The sequence below is a fragment of the Bufo bufo genome, chromosome 7 (assembly GCF_905171765.1).
Source record: "Bufo bufo chromosome 7, aBufBuf1.1, whole genome shotgun sequence".
Taxonomy (NCBI): Eukaryota; Metazoa; Chordata; class Amphibia; order Anura; family Bufonidae; genus Bufo; species Bufo bufo.
In genome coordinates, this window is record NC_053395.1 from 55,758,563 (window position 1) to 55,770,594 (window position 12,032).

Here is a 12,032-nt window from a genome sequence, read left to right on the forward strand (position 1 = left end):
TTATGATAAGACCATTCTAAGTGACGATCACACTAGGAAGTGCTCCTATTATATTTTAAAAAATTGTGACAATAATTCAGACCATCCTCCTAAAAGCTTAGTTATAATGTTGAAAGTACAGCACAGTGTTTGACTAACACTGCCTAGTCAGCAAATATAAAAGCAAATGCTCTCTAATGGTAAATGCTCTCCAAAGTACTTGCAGCACTCATGATGGTTTATCTTAAAGGGGTTGTCCGGGCTTTTTAATATTGATGACCTATCCTCAGGATAGGTCATCAATACCAGATCAGCTGTTCGAAGAGACGGCAGTGCGCATACAAGTGCGGCCTTCTCTTCACTGTTTACCTGCTAGCCGTCGCAACCTCAGAGGTGAGCAGGTGCAATTACAAGTAAGTTGTCCCATTCACTTCAATGGGACAGTTCCTTCCCATTCAAGTGAATACTACAGAGCCGTCCCATTGAAGTGTAACGCTACGTTTGCGACGGAAAATAAGCGGACAACCCCTTTAATACATCAGGCTACCACTCCCCTCCATATGGTATGGGGAAAAGTCATACATGCAGATTGACTAAGGCCGGGTTCACATCACCGTTTAGTTTTCTGTTCTTCTGATCCGTCAGAAGCACAGAAAAATAAACAAAAAACATGTATTTTAAGCATCCGTAATGAAAAGTTATGCACATTTTGCATCCGTTTTAGCGATTTCCATGCAGGACTTTTTTTCAGTCTAAAATAATGGATCCCAGATGGAAATAGCTAAAACAGATGCCAAATATGCATAACTGAGCAAAATTTATTTTCGGATCAGAAGAACGGAAAACGGTGATGTGAACCCAGCCTAAGACTGGGGTTTCATAAGCCAGTTTTGTCAAAAGTCTGTTTGAATCAGATGCGCAAATTTAAGGGTCCACATCGCTTAATAAATTTGGCCTGTCTATTAATAAATTAAGCAAATATGTGGCCACAGGATGAGAAAGGCGCTCATAGGGTAAATAGGTAAAGATGAAACAGCGTTCTTCAATTTAAGGTGAATATGTGCTGCTCACCTGTTTGGGTTGCACCGATTGGGTGCAACCGTGATAAAGGTCTGCTGGATTAGCTAGGTATCAGGTTGGAGCTGCCGTGTCCAAAAGAACCAAGGGCGAGGGCCAAGTCGCCACTTCGTTAATTGCTAGAAATACTGACAGTGCCCGTCACGACCTTTGTGGTCTGGCGAGCTGGTGGACGTGAGGCGCAAATCATAACCGGATTAGACAAGTACGGGTTTATTGAGAGACAACGCGTTTCGGGGTGCTCATGACCCCTTTATCAAGTCTGGTGTGCTGCAGCTGCAGGTGCAGCTGGATGTTTGCTGTTCGTTTAATGCTCCCCGGTCACTTTTACTGACAATGTAGTACAATGCTTTGCCAGAGATGAATTAGGTATGGCTGAAGCGCTGTGGCTTTGCTATTATACTTCGTCAGGCAATGCTGTTGCGGTGGTGAGGCTGGTGTAGCTGGGGTATTCTGACCCGGCTACTGCACGTGGTGTGTGCTGTAAGGTTGACTGCTCCCTGTGTCCTTACAGCACACACCACGTGCAGTAGCCGGGTCAGAATACCCCAGCTACACCAGCCTCACCACCGCAACAGCATTGCCTGACGAAGTATAATAGCAAAGCCACAGCGCTTCAGCCATACCTAATTCATCTCTGGCAAAGCATTGTACTACATTGTCAGTAAAAGTGACCGGGGAGCATTAAACAAACAGCAAACATCCAGCTGCACCTGCAGCTGCAGCACACCAGACTTGATAAAGGGGTCATGCGCACCCCGAAACGCGTTGTCTTTCAATAAACCCGTACTTGTCTAATCCAGTTGTGATTTGCGCCTCACGTCCACCAGCTCGCCAGACCACAAAGGTCGTGACAGGCACTGTCAGTATTTCTATTAATAAATTAGACACCTCTTTAGCCTTTGTGTGCCACAAACTGAAATTCATGCCAACTATAAGCTGATCTAGATTTCAGCTATAAGTTATGCCACATACTTCTGTCATGCTGAGGAGGACACCCTCCCTTCTGCTAAGCTTTTTCTCAAAAGGTTATAGTACAAAAATGTTATGCACCAAAATTTACAACTTTTTTTTTTTTTTTTTTTTACTGGAAAACTGGCACACACTAACAAAGTCTAGGAAACAGGAGCAGGCAGAAAACAGAATATCAATAATTTGCTCCAGTCTTTGGCTCTGGGAGGAAGAGGAGCAATAGGTCCCGCCTGCCTGCTAATGCCTATAAAGCACTAGATGGTCTCATCAGCTCATCAATCAACTGGGAGAATGAGGGCCATTTTCGGATAATATAATGGTATTTTTTTGAAGTCTAGGTCAACATTAAAGTTAGTATTGTAGAAGCAAGAAATGGACAATTGGCAATACATATCATGAAGATATAAGGGCACTGCCATTTCAGGTATCTGTAATGGCTCTGGTGTGTGAGGGTCATTTGGGTTATGACTAGGTTCCCTAGAATAAAAGATCCATGGCCACCTTGCCTTTTTCTATGTAGTACCACCCCTGACTTAATGTAACATACAATGCTTTCGGAAAGGCTTCAGAATCTTTCACTTTTTTCACATTTTATGTTGCGGCCTTGTGCTAAAATATTAAAAAGTTAAAATTTTTCCCCATTTCACAAAGTGAAAACAGAATGTTCAAAATCTTTCCTAATTTATTGAAAAGCAAAAACTAAAATCTTGCATTGATATTTTCAGGTCTCTCTAGAAATATTCGAAAGGGTTCAAGTTAGGGCTCTTAAGTACATTCTCAGAATTGACCCTAATCACACAGGCAAAACAAGTGGCTTAGGGACATTGTTGGAAGGTGAACCTTTGGCCCAGTCTGGATCAGTCCCAGCCAGTGAAAAACACCCCACAGCAGGATACAGCCACCACCATGCTTCACTGTAGAGATGGTATTGGGCAGTGTCTACTTTCCTCCAAATATGACACGTAGAATTGAACCCAAATTGGTAAATCTTGGTTTCATCAGTCCTGAAAATCTTGTTTTTCACATTCTGAAAGTCTTTTAGGTGCTTTTTTTTTTGCTAACTTTCACAAGTCTTTTACTGAGGAAAGGCTTCTTTCTGGCCACTCTGCTATAAAGCCCAGATTGGTGGAATGCTTCAGTGATGGCTGATCTTCTGGAAGATTCTCCTATCTGCACACAGGTTCTTCTGAGCTCAGCTAGAATTACCATTGGGTTCTTGGTCACCTCTCTCCCCAAATTACTTAGGTTTGTTAGACAGCCAGCTCTAGGAGGAGTTCTGGGTGTTCCAAACTTCTTCCATGTAATAATTATGAAGGCTTCTTGGGACCTTTCAGTGAAACAGAAATTTTTTGTACCCATCTCCAGATCTGTGCCTCCATACAATCATATTTTGGATCTCTACCCATCATCTATTTATCCCCAGGACTGTGACTGTGACGAGGGGACACCCTCTGCGTCTGGAGGAAAGAAGGTTTGTACACAAACATAGAAGAGGATTCTTTACGGTAAGAGCAGTGAGACTATGGAACTCTCTGCCTGAGGAGGTGGTGATGGTGAGTACAATAAAATTATTCAAGAGGGGCTTGGATGAATTTCGCGAGTGTAATAATATATTACAGGCTATAGCTACTAGAGAGGGGTCGTTGCTCCAGGGAGTTATTCTGATTGGCTGATTGGAGTCGGGAAGGAATTTTTTTCCCCTTAAGTGGGGAAAATTGGCTTCTATCTCACAGGGGTTCTTTTGCCTCATTCTGGATCAACTTGCAGGATAACAGGCCGAACTGGATGGACAAATGTCTTTTTTGGGCCTTATATACTATGTTACTATGTTACCAACAGCTCTTTCCTCCTCATGGCTTTGTTTTCGCTCTGATATGCATTGTCAGCTCTGAAACCTTATATAGACAGGGGTGTATATTTCAAAATCATGTCCAATCAACTGAATTTACTACAGGTGAACTCCACTCAAGGTGTAGAAAAACATCTCAAAGATGATCAAGAAAAATGGGAGGCTACCCTGAGCTAAATTTTAAATGTCACAGTAAAGGGCCTGAATACACATGTCCATGCAAAATTCTAGCTAATAAATTAGCAAAAAGTTCTAAAATTATGGTTTTATCTGGAAGACTTAAAATTCCCAGTTGGTTGCTTTCTTACCTCCAGCTCTCTCAAGATTAGCAGTGCCCTATGTGCTTGGCTGCCAGTCACATCTCCCTTTTCCATAATTATTAATACAGTTAAAGGGTTTTATTTGGACAATAAAAATGGATTTTGAAAATGATGAGAATCGGGTGTAAAAAAAAAAAATCATAACTCAATGACCCCCCCCCCCCCCCCCCATCAGTCTCTACTTCCTGCTCCCTTTTAGCACACAGAAAATGACTTCACAGCCAATAACTGCCTAAGGTTGGTCACCAGTGAAACCATTTTCCTGGTAGAGCCTGGCAGAGGACCATTTAGTGCAGGAATAAGAGTGGCAAGGGATCGGTGATGCATGATTCTTATATTTTTTTTTTAATTAACAACATCTTTAACAGCTGAACAACCCCTTTAAACATCTGGCCTAATAAGTTACTATCCTATGGACATGCAGCCCTTCAATAGTAGCTTTTGGATTTTTTCCTCTCTACTAAAACCAAAAAAGTGTCATTCTTCTTGACATTAATAAAAGCATAGAAGAGGTCTATGGTGGAAAGACATTATTCTCACTTACATCCACCGGTATTTTTGTAGCTTAACAGGGACCTGCTGCTCTTTCAGTCATGTCGAACACTTGGGCTTTATTACACAGTGATTAAGTGAACAATAAAATTTGGAGATTTGTTTATTTTCCACCGTCACCTCATACAAGGAGTCCTTCGTGTGAAACAATACGTAAAATATGGACTTGATTGGTTCAAAGGCAATCCCACTGTCAGCTGAACGTGATACACCTCTTTCGTTTCATTTCATTTCTTTATTCTGTACAAGCCGTGAATATCTACCTAGGATACCCATTGCATCTATAATTCAGTGTATTAAACTTCAAAAGTCTTGTTTCCTGGCAGAGCTAGCTTCTTCTAACAAAGTAATTGAACGAAAAAAATAATCAAAAGTCTTAGTAAAACTTTTCATGTTTCTAGAATTAAAGGAGAAATAGAGAACAGAGGTGATGGCAACAATATATAGGGCGCATGATGCCGGCATTAGTATTCTCCTAACAGTAACTGACGGGCTTTAGAAAAGAAGAATCAGTATTCATAGGTTACGATATTTAATTAGAATTTACACCCTTCACTAATATGAAATATTTATGACAAATAACTGTATAGAAAGTGGAAGATGCCATGGTTACTGATCTACTTTCACAGGGTACTTTAAGTGCTCTGCAGAAAAGCATCTTTATTGAACTAAACTAGGACCCAGGCATATATTCCTTCTGGGCATATCTGCAAGCGTGCAGCATTCCTTCGTAATAGCTTACAGGGGCTCAGTCGACTTAAAGGAAATATATGTCACCTATTATTTTTTTTCTGCCAGTTAAAACCAGATGACACAAATCCTTTTTCTCTAATCTGTTTTCATTTTCTGATAGATTTGTTTATTCTGCCATCATGCCTGAGCGGTTCTTAACAGCATTTAGATATTTGTTTTACAGCAGCCACCATGGGCCGTAGACACAATGGACAGGAGCGGACCTCATTGACTTCTTTGGGAGAGTTTTCTAGGCATGCTCTGTGACCCGTGCAGAGGTCAGGAAGGAGATGTTAAAAGATTTTAATACGGATGAACTATCCTCTGGATAGGTCATCAGTAATTGATCGGTGGGAGTCCGACACCTGGGACCCCCGCTAATCAGGTGTTTTAAAGGCACCAGGGCACGGCCTTCTCGCAGCTAACCAAATGCAGACCCGTACATTGTACAGCAGCTTTGCTCAGTATGGCAGCTCAGCCCCATTCACTTCTATGTGGCTGAGCTGCGCCTAGGCCACGTGACTGATGAAAGTGTCTTCACTAGCCTAGGGAAAGCTCAGCAAAGGCTGCAGTGGTACTGCGAACACTGGTGCTTTCTGAAACAGCTGATTGGTTGACCTCCACCAAACAGATACTGATGACCTATCAGAGGATACATAAAAAATTTTTTAAAGTCCCCCAGGGGACTTTAACATGTGATCATGAGATCACTTTTCCCAAAGGCTGCAATGAATTACCATTGCAGTATATGGGAGAGTCACTATGTTCTTATGGAGCCCCGCTGCGGCAGGGCTCGGAGCCTGCAGAAGGCCGAGGACTGCCACAATAAATAAATGAATCCCCCGATCCGAGCATGGGGGAGCTGTTCGGGCCCTGGGAACGCAGCACTCCCAGGAAAAGACCTTTCAGTTGCCATCGTAGCAACTGACCACAGAGGGAATAAAAGTCCATGATCGGTGTGATCACTGATTACAGACCTTACCTCTAGGTGTCTGCTGTGCAAAACCCTTTAAAAGACCCGAAATGCACCGTACATGTATGGCACATGTCAGGAAGGGGTTAAAAGTGTTTTCCAATGCTGTGTTATATGAAACACGGTGCCAAACACTGTATAGTGGCTGTGCCTTGTATTTCAGCTTAATCCATTTCACTTGAATGGGACTGAGCTGCACAAAGGCCATGCGAGCAACAGACTTGACTTTACAGGCCGAGGAAAAGGCTTCTTCAAACAGCTGATTATCGGGAGTGCTGGGTGTCAGCCCCCCATTATCAGATATTGATGACCTTTCCTGAGGATAGGTCATCCCTATTTAAATTCCTGGAAAACCCCTTGAAAATATGCAGAAGGAACTTTTTTTTGCCAAAAGTGGGGCTATCTCTACAGAACCCTGCTTGAGATAGGCTGTTGTGCCACACGCTGAATGAGCATGTGAACCATCTGACATCTGGTCAGATAACTACGTTTTCTGTAAAGTGAATTGTATGCAAAATAAGCCACACTCAAGCTTATTATTATTTGTCCAGTTTTATTAGTTGCATTATACCCAGTATGGAGCCTACTCCAGAATATAATCCGCAACACATTGGTTTATGCCTTTTGTTGGCTTAAAAAAGTGCAAGGCCCAGTTTTGCGACTTTATTAAACCCCAGTCTGACAACATTATTCCTGCACAGGGTGTTTTTACGCTGCCCTCAACATTAGGGAGTGTCGGGGGCACGACGAGGTCCGGGGCATCGGCCCTGGCAAATTTATTAACATGTATACCTGTGTCCAGGAGCAAATGAGAATTGAAAACGACTCCAGTCAGGGACATGGAATGCGGGAGGATCGGCCACGTCATAAATTAGGCGCATCCTCCGGCAATGACTCCCACTTCGTATTCTGCGGGGCAGTTTTCTATTTACATTGAAAGGTCTCCAGTGAATAGAAAAAGAGATAATAATACGCCGCATCGTCACCATCAGCAGAAAATCAATTTGTGGATAAATCTTTCAGTAATGATTGCTTTAAACGCTGTTGCAGGCAACACAGATTATTAAACTGGAATACATCAACACTCTATGTCCGCAATATTGGATATTACATTTTCATATGAGCGGCATATAAATTCTTTACTATTTAAATATTCATTTTATTGAGGAGTGACATACCACATATCTATCTATCCATCTGAAGATCGATCAGTCAATCTATCTGCTTGCTTGGCTTGAAAATACAAAAATTATGAAGCCTCTTTAAAAAAAATAATAATAATAATCTAGAATATGGAGTGCCAAAATATATATATTTTTTCTCTTTACACCTAAATAAAAGTTACAATACAGTGTAATCAGAGGAATCAATTACATCAGGCATTCCCTAGTCATTATACAAGGCTTAACACGTCTCCAAATTCAATTACTCGTCTTCCAGATTCCAAGTGATGAAAACTTTGCTGTTCTAATAAAAACTGTACAAAGCTTAATGAATTGCTTCATCAATCTGCTAGTGAATACTCATAAAAAAAAACTGTATCTTGATCAACTCCCCTGATGTTCATAATGACGAGAAAATATCTTCATGGATTGTTGCATTTTTCATTAAATAGCTTGGGCTTGAACAAAGTAAATAGCTCAGCCAAGCAAAGACTGACAGCACTGTGAATGTGCACTAAAAACCTCCCAAACAAGACCGAGCAGAGCAATCGGGGTTCTAGGCAGGGACCCCCTTTTAGACCTTTGCTCCAGCTTGACCATTGCCAAACTTTAGCTTTGTTTACATCAGTTTTTAACTATGAAGTGCGTTAGGGTAGGTGCTGAACTTAAGGCGGCTTCTACATGAACCGATATAGCAGGCAAATATCGGTAGCGGTTTGTTTCGATACCTGCCTGCTTGTCAGAGGTGGTGAGGAAGCAAGCATTGCTGTGATCGCTAGTCTAGGGGATCATAGTTTATGGACAGCAGATGGCCTTTTGCACAGGACAATCTGCTGGCTAGAAATGATCATTTTGGTGCCCTCGTGAACATGAATGTTTTCATCTGAAAAATGAGCGTCCATAGGGTGATCGTTGGCACTTTTGCACATGGCAATTGTTGGGAATGAGCGTTCCTAGGAACGTTCCTTTCTGATGACTGCCTTGATCATTAGCCTGTTTAAAAGAGCCTATGTCTCAGCCTATAGGTACAAAATGCCTGGCAACTCTCATTCCTAAAGCCACCATTAAGCCATGTCCCTTAGATAGTGACCTTGTCTGGGCCTTAAAAGGTACCATCAGCTGTGCTCAGATCTTTGAGTGTGTGCATTAGGGATCTGTAGAAAAGCCAAGAAGTGCTGAGGAAAGCTGAAGGGGTAGAGCACTCAGAGCAGAACTTCTGCCCCTTATTTTTTTTTTAGGTTGGTCATACTTGTGTATTGCAGTTAAATGGGTTGTCCGAGTTCAGAGCTGAACCTGGACATAAGCTCCTGTACGAGAGGAGTATCTGAGCATTTCTAGCTCCAATGCTCCCCCTTACCCTGCGTTGGATAGCGCAGTACCAGGGCTGTTGGTTTACTGCTGGTGACGTACCCGGCTGTCTCAGAATGCTAGTCAGAGGCTTCAGCCTAGCAGTGATCCCGATGACATCACCTAGGGCGGCACTAAAGACCACCCATTTGTGTCGGTGAGGTCACCGGGCTCACTGCTAGGCTGAAGCCTCTGACTAGCATACCCATGTGAAGCCCAGTACGTCCCCGATAGAAAAAGCCCTTGCCCTGCGGGATGCAAGGCAAGCGGGGGGGTTGCTCCGATGCTCCACTCAGACAGGCTAAATCAGTGAAGGGGGGCTTATGCCAAAGACACACTGAAACCTAGATTGTGAGCCCTATTGGGGACAGTTGGAGGCTGTAAAGCGCTTAGGAATATAATAGCGCTATATAAGTGCATTAAATAAATAAAATATGCCAAAGCTTAGCTCTGAACTCAGACAACCCCTTTATTTATGCCTCTCAGCAAAATACTGACAGGCATCCTTTTAGCCTCTGCCTGATAGAAGTAATATGGCAGACCTAAGGGCTATAGCAATCCATTGGCACCCCATGATTATACAGGCACAGCTCGGTGCATTATGTGTCTGGCTGCTGGGGGTAGAAACTATATAGAATAGCTTGCATTAGCTGGCAAGGGTGACACATTAGCGTGATGGCATGTGAGAGTAGGAGATGGACTGTGTAGTCACATTAGTTGGCTAAAGGGAAGCAGCCACTAAGTTCCCCTATGAACCACTAATGACTTATTCTGTGGCTGGTTCCCTTTAAGAGGCATAGTCATCAGTAGAGTACACTGCATTGGAGAAACACTGTAGATGTGTGAGCAAATATGAAACATGCAAAAGACATACATCTGTGTGAACGGATTCTGGCAGCCATCTATTTACCAGGATTTACATGATTACAAGGTGGCCGACGTCTCGGAATCCTCTGATTTCACTTGAATGCCTGATTTGCTACTTTTGTTGAGAGATTCATATCAGGATACACATTTTAATTTGGTATAAAGAGTGCTGCAATTTCTCCATATCTACTGTTGAGCTCACAGCTGTTGAGCCTCTGCTTAAAGGGAATAATTAAATGTAAGTATGGAGAAGATAATAATGTTTCTTTAGCTGCTGTAGCGATTTATTAGTTGTCTTTTTTAAATTTTAATGTCCCTTGGCGCTGCCAAATTGGAGACACGTTTCCTTCCTGTATTGTCTGCATAGACAGCGTGTGCTTTATGACAGCTGAAATGAATGAGTTAAGGGTCAGATAAAATGTCAGTAGACTAATAAATAAAAATTTTGGCAGCAATATACTCACAGACAGATTACAAGGCTCTGTCCATGGCAGACTTGAGAGCACCACTCCACTGGCACCTGATTGCGGGGGTGCCAATGGAGTGACAGAGAGAGCCCTCGCTCTCTGACTTAGGGCTCATGCACATGACAGTTGTCGGCCGGTGCCCGTATTGCCGTTTGTGTAACGCATCACGAATGCAAACGCATACGGCGGCCCTACGGAGGCACAGAAACCCACGGAAGCACTATGGAGTGCTTCCGTGGGTTTCCTGCCTCTGCACCGCAAAAAAGTAGTGCATGCATTGCGGACCATCAAATGCAGATCCTGGGCCCCATTCAAGTAAATGGGTCCTGCGTCCACATACGGCGGCCCTACGGTTGGTGCCCGTGCATTGCAGACCGCAATTTGCGGTCCACAGGAAGGACCAGGCCAGGACATGCTCGTGGGCATAAGCCCTTAAGCACATAGATGGTGCTGACTGTATTGATCACCCTGATCCCTGTTGTTAGAGGGGGTGTTGCCTGTATAATAAATCCAGCACAAGCAAGTGTTGGCACGGGCACAGCTCATGTGTCTGCACTCACAGTGACACACTCTATTATAGCAGATCGCATTATGTGCATAGCTGCCAATAGTGCATCACAGGGTAAAAAGGGGTTAAGTAGGCCACCAGCAGTACAAAATAGCTCTCAAATTGCTTATACTCCAATGATAATGAAATAACTGTGCTGACTGTGTCCCAGTCTGCACAGCAAACCTTAATAGTGAGCTGCAGAATACAGCCCAGAAAATCTAAAATCCCTTATTGATTTTCCTGTGAATCTGGTGGCATGTATAAAAAATCCGGCCTTTGGCCTAGTGATGACAATCTAGGGTAAAGTAATTAAATTTTTCCTCCAAAAGCTCTGCAATTGAATCTCCACCAAGTCTTAATGGTGCGTTCATTATATTAAGACGTTATAATTGGCTATTTCACCTGTTTTTTTTTTATAAAAGCAATGCCTCCTACTGTAGACCAGGTCCATCTCGCTTATTTTTTCCCCCATAATCTGCTCCTTCGTTGTGGTGCTATGCCCCCGTTTGGTTTTGGTGCCTAATATGCTAAATTACTAGCATCGTTACAGGGAGGACGAGACCTCAACTCTTCTCAGTGAGCGTCTCCTTCTCTCTGCTTGTCTGTCGCTACAGAACCCTTCGCAGCCAGGGAGAAGACGAGATGTTCCTGTGAGATTTGGTAACTCTCACGAAAACAGGCTTTTTAAAGGGAACCTGTCACATGGATTTTGGGTATAGAGCTGAGGACATGGGTTGCTAGATGGTCGCTAGCACATCCACAATGTGTGCTTTTATTGTGTAAAAAAAACAGATTTGATACATATGCAAATTAACGTGAGATGAGTCCTGTCCCTGAAATGAGTCCAGCGTGAAGCAGCCCAACACCGCCCCGCATCCTCAGAATCTCCTCCTTGCTCCCCGATGTCACAACGCTGGAGCGCCGTAATCCCGCGCAGTGTCGGCATAGTGTTCCTTCCCTGTGCTGGCATCAGCCTCAGGGAACAAACGGCCCATGCGCTAGCTCGCGCATTGCGAGATTACGACGCTCTAGCTTTGTGACGTCGGGGAGCAAGGAGGAGATTCTGAGGATGTGGGGCGGTGTTGGGCTGCTTCACGCTGGACTCATCTCAGGGACAAGACTCATCTAAGGTTAATTTGCATATGGATCAAATCGTTTTTTTTACACAATAAAAGCACATAGAG

The 12,032-nt window shown here is 43.3% G+C and overlaps 1 protein-coding gene across 1 annotated transcript in view; it reads right to left on the reverse strand.

The window, feature by feature from the left end:
• Positions 1 to 12,032, reverse strand: part of CPPED1 (calcineurin like phosphoesterase domain containing 1) — a 100,802-nt gene that overhangs the window by 916 nt on the left and 87,854 nt on the right. The window lies entirely within an intron of this gene.